This window comes from Theobroma cacao, chromosome 10 (assembly GCF_000208745.1).
Source record: "Theobroma cacao cultivar B97-61/B2 chromosome 10, Criollo_cocoa_genome_V2, whole genome shotgun sequence".
In the NCBI taxonomy this organism is placed as follows: domain Eukaryota; kingdom Viridiplantae; phylum Streptophyta; class Magnoliopsida; order Malvales; family Malvaceae; genus Theobroma; species Theobroma cacao.
The window spans coordinates 8,945,140-8,954,502 of record NC_030859.1 but is presented as its reverse complement, the minus strand read 5'-3'; the positions used below and the strand labels follow the sequence as shown (position 1 = coordinate 8,954,502).

The 9,363-nt window shown below is 32.5% G+C and overlaps 1 long non-coding RNA gene across 1 annotated transcript; it reads left to right on the top strand.

The window, feature by feature from the left end:
- LOC108663776 lies at positions 6,947-8,636 on the top strand. The gene is made up of 3 exons (XR_001929798.1): positions 6,947-6,986; positions 7,632-7,715; positions 8,596-8,636. It is a non-coding gene; the product is annotated as an uncharacterized LOC108663776 (long non-coding RNA).

The following is a 9,363-nucleotide window of genomic DNA, read 5'->3' as shown; positions in this document are numbered from 1 at the left end:
TCAAGGTGAGTGGATACATCACTTTCAAAACTATTTTGATAAGTAAAGTAGAAATATAATTTGAGAAATTTTATTGAGTATGATTTTCTGTAAATAGTTATGAAATGAAAATTAGTTTGTGCAAAAATTTTTAAATTTGTTTACAATCTACTTTATATATAAACATTCTATTATGTATTAGTTTTCAACAAGGGGGAGCAAGCATCTTATTGTTTGAAGCACTCGATTACTCCGATCTTCGGACTAGTGTGGATACAAGATATGATATATGATTAATGCTTGAATGATATGATGTATATGCTAGTTATGTTGAGACATGAAACATGTGATAGATTGCACAATGATTTTTCCATGTAAGATGCTATGTTTTTTGTATATGATGTGTATTCCATATACTACATGAGATGATTGAGAAAGCAAAATGAATGCCACAGATTATGTATATAATGTATGTTTTTCATACTACATGAAGAAATAAAGTAAGCATGAAGAATGCCATGAGGTGTGTATATGATGTAAATTTCATATAATCTATGAGATGAGTGAGTAATAACTCTTTGATGTAAAGTTATTTTGCCACATTTTGAATATTAAATAGCTAAGTCCTTGTGTTTTTAAGTAATTTTATGTAGTTTTTATGCTTTTTGTTATTAAGTTTAATACATGTTGGAATATTTTAATTTTAGTAATTTTAGCTCGTTTTTATGTTAAAAAGTCCTAATTTGAGCCATCATTGATTTAGTCCCTATTTTAAAGCTGTGCAAGTGCATAAAACTTCGTTGAGGGGAATCGAGCAAAGATGATTAAGTGTAGAATTTTTTGAACATATTGCAGTATTTTGACCATAACTCTTTCTACAGAACTCCAACTTTGGTGATTCTTAGGCCAATAGAAAGATAAGAGGAAGGGCTATAACTTTGATGTTTACTATGTTTCCCAGTTTTGAACGAATCGTAGTCAAACTCCTTGTCAAAGAAAGAGCATTGTAGTAGTCTACATGGACTGAATATGATGCGGTATTTGGAGCATGTCGTTCATTCTAGAAGTCCAATTAACATGACTCTTTAGCCATTGGAAAGTTAAGAGGTTGAGTTACAACAGTCATGTTTACTACTTCCCCTAGTTCAGCATGGAAGAGGGTCAAAAATAATATTTAAGTTGAAGAAGTGCAGCAAAGCCTAATATTTCAAGACAAAACAAAGAGGACCGTGGCCATGGAAGGAACTAGTGTCGTGGCACTCCGATCCGCAAAGATACCTTAGACTTGAAAAAGCTTCGGCACCATGGCTACATTTCCCAATGAAGGAATGAGACTTTTAGTGCTTTATGACTTATATTTTGCCTTAGACTCAAGCTCTATTTAAGTCTTCTTTCAAGAGCACGATTCAAGAAACAACAAGTAAGTAAGGTTTTTTTTAAGAAAAAGAGGTATTGAAGCTAGCAAGAAAGCAAGGAAAACAAGGAAGATTGCGGATCGAAGGCTTGATAAATATTAGAGTTCTTTCTTTCCTTGTTATCTTTATATTTTCTTTTTTAATTTTGATGGTTAAATTTCTTTTTTGGATGATGTTTTTAAGAATTATGTTTAACTAAGTTTTTAATCTAGAATCACGATTGAACCTAATGGGTAGTCTGAATTTTTAATATTCTTTCTTGCTTATGATTGATAGTGTTTGAGTTGTTTATTTCAATCTTATTCTTAATGCGTCTGATTAATTGGCCACCAATTAGATTGATTTGGAAACCTAAACGGAACTGGAAGAGGGAGCTTCATGTAAGCCATGGATGAAATAGCATATGTTCAATATCAATTGCATGAGATAATTGATTTGATTCACATGTAGTGTAAGAATACACTTACATGTCATATACAACCATAATTAAAGTTTAAGACTAATGAGTCTTTCTTGATTTCAACTTGCATAAGAATATAGTAAATTGGTTAAGAAAGATATTTTTATAAAAACATCGGAAGAGATTTATAAATAAATTAGAATTCTAGGTTAACAACTCAGGCCTATTTAGTAAGTTAAGAGAGAGTAGTAAAAATTTAGATAAAACATTGAGGGACATTGTGGTTCTAGACTGAAATACCCCATACTTTGATATGGTGATAAATAAAGTTAATCGAATGCAAATTGAGATCAATTAAAATGTTAAAAGTGATAAGAGACGAAAGGAATAGTTTATGATAAAATATTTCGCAAGTGAAAAAAATAACAATAAAATAATAATAATTTTATCGAATGAGAATTTGTGAGATAAAAGGCGATTTGGAAGTCAAGTGAGGAATAATAAGGTATTTTGGGTACCAAGGAGATAAGATAAAATTTTTAGAATAAAATAATATTTTATTAATAAAATAATATTAAAATATTAATATTTAGCCGGATGTTGAAGTCAATCAAGAAGAAAGATCATATGGTTGATTCAAGTGGGGGAGAAGATGACAAGCCCGACTCTATAAAAATATTTATCATGACATACACGTGATGGATAGCATGTTTGCATGCTAGGAGAGTCCCGAAAAATTTACAAAAGTCGGTATTGTACCTAGAGGTACAATAAAGTTGATTTAAGCCTCGAACTAGATCAAATAGAGAATTTACGATGAAATTAAGAATTTTAAAGTCCCAGAATGGTTTAATATAGTGATTCGGAGTTCGAGGATCAATTTGGAGTCAAACCGAAATTTTCACTATCCAGGGGCAAAATGGTCATTTACCACCTAGGGACAAAATGAGAATCTTAGAAAAGAATTTTTTTGGCCCCATTTGACTTATTCGAGTATAATTTGACTCATTGGAGTAAGATTTGAGGTTTAAAAGTGAAAAATTTTAATTTCGGTATAATTTGGAGTAAAATGGTAAAATAGTAATTTTGCCACCCTAGGGGCAAAATTGTAATTTTCCACCACCAGGACATTTTTCCAGCACATGGTCTTCCTTTATCCTCATTTTGACCATTGACTAATTGTGTGGTGGAGATAAAAAGGATTAAAATTTTAAAATTTTAAAAACGGACCAATAAGAAAATGCCATGTGTCATACCTTTATTATTTTATTGTTTCTTTATAAAAAGGCATAAAATCAGCCCATTTTCTTCATATGGCCGGCCAAGCAAGGAAGAGAGAGAAAGAGAGGAAGAACAAAGGGAAAAACAAGAAAACCTAGGTGGAAATTTCAAAGAAAAAGTGAAGAAATCAAGGAAACAAGCTAGGTAAGTTAGAATTTCTTTAGTTCTCCTTGATACCTAGCTTACCCATGCTTTTGTTCTTGATTTTCATGGTTGAATATTGAGTTATTATGATGAATTCAATTCTGAAAAATGGGTTAGGAGAGAGAAAGTTGTTAGATTAATTTGATTTTAAGTTATGTTAGTGTTTTAAGTTAGTTTAGCATATTTAGAAACAAAACAACAAGAAAAGAATTTATTTTCTCCCACAACCCTTAATGGCCGAATTTACCATGTGTTGAGTGAGGATGAATTTGATTTTCATTCTAGGAGAATTGGTTAAGAAATGATGAATTATGAGCCTAGAAAAATAATGGGAATTTTCGGAGCAAAAATACGAATTTTTACCCACTAGGGGTATTTTCGTAATTTGCTATCGGGACTGATAAATTGAATCTCATTCACAGTCATTAAGGTAATTTAGGTATAATTGGAGTGTAGAAAGTGAGAAGAATTGATTTGGAGTTAAATTGGAGATAATAGGCCGAATTAGGTCAGCACCGCATTTAAGCGGTAGTCGGATAAGTTGTATATCATATCATGCATATATACCGAGCCTGAATTGATTTTATAATGGTCAAGCATTGATGTGGTGAATTATGTATTGTACATTGTGGATAGGTGGTGAGCAAAGTACACTGGTAAAAGTACAGAAATTGTGCTTGGAGACTGGGATTAGGAGTACATCGACTCCTAGAACTGTGAGTGAACTTATTATCGTCTTAATTATCTAGAGTAGTTTTATACAATTGTGTGATTTTATGAAAAATGGGTTTAAATGGTAAATTGCTATGTTTTAAGAGAAATTGTGATTTTATAAAATGATTTTATAAATTTTCTGAAAAATCGAATATTGGTTTTGAAAATAGAGTAATTGGAGACTGCTAGTTTGTGTTGCAAATTTATGGTTTTGAATTGAATGGCTTATGATAATAAATGAGCATGAATGGCTAAACTGATTTTGGTGTTAGAATTATTTATACTGTGTATTCAGCCTTGAGAGGCTAGGTTGCGATAAATTGCCATGTCATGCTAGAATGAATTTTATTGATTGGTGGATTATATATTAATTATTTACTGCAGAGGGGGTTCCGTGGACCAGCCTATTAGAGGGGCACGGTAAACTCCATTATATTATTACCTCGAACGGAGAGGCGCGTAGGGTATCTCCTGGGGTAAAGCTTAGGGTTCACTTCACGCCAAACCACCACGTGAAGGGGAACTCAGCCAACGCCAAGGAACGGCTGTATTTTTCTCAAACTAAAAATATATTTTAAGTGTATACAAAATTTTAACAGCCTTGGCAGACTCGGTTGGATGCCCTGCGCAAGGTATCACCGAGTATGAGTTTTGGCACGAGCCAAAGTTTTAAGAAATTCATAAGCCAAGTTGATTACTCGATTTTTATGGATTGATTTTATTTGGTTGAAATGAGTTGAAAGGTAATGAAATTACAGTATGATGATTTATTTTAATTGTCTCCATTTACTTGACTTAAGATAGTTTAGATGGTATATGTTTACTCATTGGGATTTTATAATCTCACCACCCTCATTTCCTCACATTTCAGGCTCGGGGAATTCCATAGTTAGCTGACTTTGACAAGGACCTTCATTTGGACTCGAATTGGTAAAAGCTGTAGGTTTCCAACTTCCGATGCATTTTGGATAGATGTGGGCTCACGTGTCACTGTAAAAGAAATTTTATACTTTGGTTATTTGCTTTATAGTATATGTGAATATAATTATCTTTTACGCTACAAGAATTATGTACCGATAGTTTTATGAAAATTATTTTACAAGAAAATAGTTTATTTTATTGAATATTTTTATTATATTCAAATGGTCAAATTTTCACTTCAAATGAACGTTTTAGATACTTAATTTTTTTTTAAATCATTAAATATATATTTTCGGCTTACCTACTACATTTTTAGCAAGTTTCGAAGTTTTTGACAAAAATGCCTCTGTGAGCCAAAAAAAATATGTTATGTTATGATTTGAAAATGATTTGTAATCCTTCGTATTTTGATTATTTGATAACTATTGCTCATCGGGGAAGTGTGAAAGCTGATACGAGAGCCTTGCGAGGTTTCGATCGACATTCGGGGTGAAGAATGTTTGTCGAGGCTTCGCGGCGATTGTCACGGGCTCGATGGGGAGTTCCGGGTCGTGACATAGACTTTTGATTGATTGATTTTAATTAAATTGATACTTTTGCTTCCAGTTTTAGTCTTAATTTTAGTTTTTTTAATTTTTAAGTAGTTTTAAATTCGGTTGTTTAGATAAGATTGAGTTGTTTTAATTTTAATACTTAGCAAAATGATTTGAGCAAATTCTCTGTGGGAACAATATTCTACTTTTCATCATATCACTTGTGAAAGATACATGCACTTGTGTGGTAAACCTGACAACAAGTTTTTGGCACCGTTGTTGGGGAACTATTTCAAATTTTCTTTGTTAATATTAATACAAAGCAATCTTAATCTTAATTCAAACTTCCGTTTTCTTTGTTTTCAAGTGCTTTCAATCGTTGTATGTGAAGAGTGAGAAGTTTAGAGATTGTTCCTTTTTTATCTAGAAATCGAAAAAACTCTTTAAAAACTTTGAAAAGAAAATTCACAAGCTTCAACTCAATTCAAAACAATGGCTGATCAACAAGAAGAAAACAAGTTCTTACGAGAATTTATTGTACCTCTCATTCTAGGCCTTCATATAAGCATCTATAAACCTTCCATCCAAGCCAATAACTTTGAGATTAAACTTGCAATCATTCAAATGATTCAGACTTTTGTTCAATTTGGGCGATTGTCGAGTAATGATCCTAATTCACATATTGTGAATTTTCTAGAGATTTGCAATACATTCAATACTAATAGTGTTTCTAATGATGCCATTAGATTGAGGCTTTTCCTGTTTTCACTGAAAGACAAGACAAAGAGTTGGTTGAATTCGCTTTTAGCTGGTTCCATTAGTACTTGGGATGATTTAGCTCAGAAATTCTTGGCTAAGTTTGTCAAGCCTAGCTCTACAATATGTTTATTATGCCATTCCTACATAAGAATGCATGTTTGCTTACTTGGGTACCTTGAAAATCATTAAAGGACGGTAATGTACCAAATGGTACAATTAAGTTGAATTAAGCCTCAAACTAGTCCAAATAGAGATTTTAAGATGAAATTGAGAATTTTAAGACCCCAGAATGATTTTAAATGGTGATTCGGAGTTCGGAGACCAATTTGGAGTTAAATTGGAATTTTTATGACCTAGGGGCAAAATGGTCATTTTGTTGCCCAAGGTTAAGATGTAAGTGTTGGATGAAATTTTTGACTAAGATTGATCATTTGGAGTATAATTTGAGTTTGAGAAGTGAAAATTTTTAATTTCGGCATTTTTTCGAGCATAAGGGTAAAATAGTCATTTTGCCACCCAAGGGTAAAATTGTTATTTTACACCACCCAACACTTGTCCAGTACATGAATTTTACCCAATATTATCATGGATAATTGAGATAATTTAAGTGGTGGAGAGAGATTGCTTAATGGGTAAGTATGACACATGGACCAATGGAATGGTGACATGTGTCAAATTTTCATCCATTTATTATTTGGCTTTAAAAACAGCACAAAATCAGCCCATTTCTTTTCATATGGCCGGCCAAAGCAAGAACAAAGGAAGAAAAGAAAGAACAAGAACCCTAGGGTGAAAATTCAAGAGAAAATTGGTGGATTTCAAGTAATCAAGCAATCAAAGGTAAAATTTCTTGATTTTGACTTGTGATCTACCTTTCCCATACATTCTTTTGCATTTTCCATGGTTGAATCACATGATTTCATGATGGGTATCTTGCTGGCTGAACACTTAGAGAGAGGTTTTGATGCTTGATTTGGTTAGATTTCAATGTATTTTAGTGTTTTTAGTTAATTAGTGATGTTTAACATGAAAATCAAGCAAGAAAAATTCATGTTTTTCCATCACCCATCATTGGCCGAATTCTCCATGTGGAATATTGAGGATGATTTTGATTTTATTTTAAGTGAATTGGTTAGAAAATGATGAATTATGGTGAGAAAATGAAGTAGGAAAAAAATCATAGTGTTGATGCACTCACCATGGCCGAAATTCTCAAGAAGAAATGTGAGGATGGTTTGCTAAATTTTATGTTATTTGACTTGTGTTTGGTGATTTGAAGTATTGGGAGAGAAATGGAATTATTTGGAGTTGAATTGGACGTATTGGGCAATTAATTGGGTGATAGATCGAGTTAGGCCAACACCGCATGTAGACGATAATTCGAACAATTCGCGTTTCATATCATGCATTCATATAGAGTTTAGATTAATTTTATAACAATTTAGCACAAATGTGGTAAATTGCTTGATTTTGCATTATGTCTAGGTGGTGAATCCTCCAAAAAAGGGTAAAAAAATTGCACCCGATGATCAATAGTCGAAGTACTCCAAAATTCAAACTCCTGATACAGTGAGTAACCTTATCATCATCTTGATTATCTGAAGTGAATTTTTATTCAATTTTTTGTGATTTTATGGAAAATGACTTTAAATGGCAAATCTTTATGTTTTATAAACAAAATGTGATTAAATGAAATGATTTTATAAAATTATCTTGAAATTAAAAGATGTTTTGAAAATGGAGTAATTGGAGACTAATTGTTGTGTTATAAATCATGGTTTGAATTGAATGGCTTATGGTAATATTGGCATGAATGGTTGATTTAGTAAATGTGCTGAAAAAGTACGAACTGTTGATTTGCCTTGAGAGGCTGTAAAATAAAATAATTGCCATGTCATGCTGTTGAATTTTATTGAATTGGTGGGTTATTGATTAGTCGCTGCAGTGGACGTGTTCCGTGGACTAGCCTATTAGAGGGGCACGGTAACCCTATTATATTCATACCTCAGTATGAGAGGCGCGGTTGGATAACTCCTAAGGTTAACACTTTAGAGTTCACTTCACGCCAAACCACCATGTGAGGGTGAACTCAGCCAATGCCAAGGAACGACTATGTTTTCAAAATAAAAACATGATTTATGTGTACATAACTTTTTAACAGCCTTAGCGGACTCGATTGGGATAGCCCTCGGCCAAGGTATCCCTGATAACTAAGTATGAGAATGATTTTGGCACAAGCTAAACTTTTCAGAAAATCATAAGCCTCGTTGTTTATTTTGGTGAAATGAATCTATTTTATCTTATTCAAATGAGTTCAAAATGCTGAGAATCATTTTTATGCTAATCTATTTTATTTGTCTTCATTTACTCAGTTTTAGATATTTTAGATGGTATTTATTTACTCACTGGGATTATATAATCTCACCACCCTCCTTTTCACCCATTTCAGGCTCAGGATAGTCGGTAGATAGCTCACTTTGTTGAAGGCTACAGTTGGACTTGCATCCTTAAAAACTGTAGGTTTACCGCTTTTAATACTTCTGGACGTTCGTGGGCCCACGTGTCACTGTAAATTAAATTTTATACTTTGGTTATCTGTATTACAGTATGTATGAATTTATTTAGCTTTTACGCTACAAAAATTATTTACCGATAACTCTATAAATATTGTTTTACAAGAAAATAGAATATTTTATTGAATATTTTTATTATATTCAAATAGTCATAATTTTATTTTAAATGAAGGTTTTTGACGTTTAAACTTATTTTTTATTATGAATTATGTATTTTATACTCGCATACTACATTTTTAGCAAGTTTTGAGATTTTTGAGAAAAAATGACCAAAATGCCCCTGTGAGACAAAAATCATTTTTTTTATTGATTTAAGTTGGAAATAACTTAAAATCTTTTAGAACATGATATTTGGCAACGGTTACTCACAAGGGAAATGAGAAATTGATATTAAAGCCTTATGGGGTTCCGATTGACATTTCGGGTAATGAATGTCGATCGGGATACCGCGGTGGTTGTCACGAGCTCGAGGAGAGTATCGGGTCATGACAAAGTTCTTTCTACTAGCTAAGATAACTAAGATGCGGAATGATATCACCTCCTTTAGACAATTCGAGTCTCAATCATGGTATGAGGCTTGTGAGAGGTATAAGGATTTACTAAAGAGATGCCTTCACCGTGGGTTACCTAAATGTCTGCAAGTT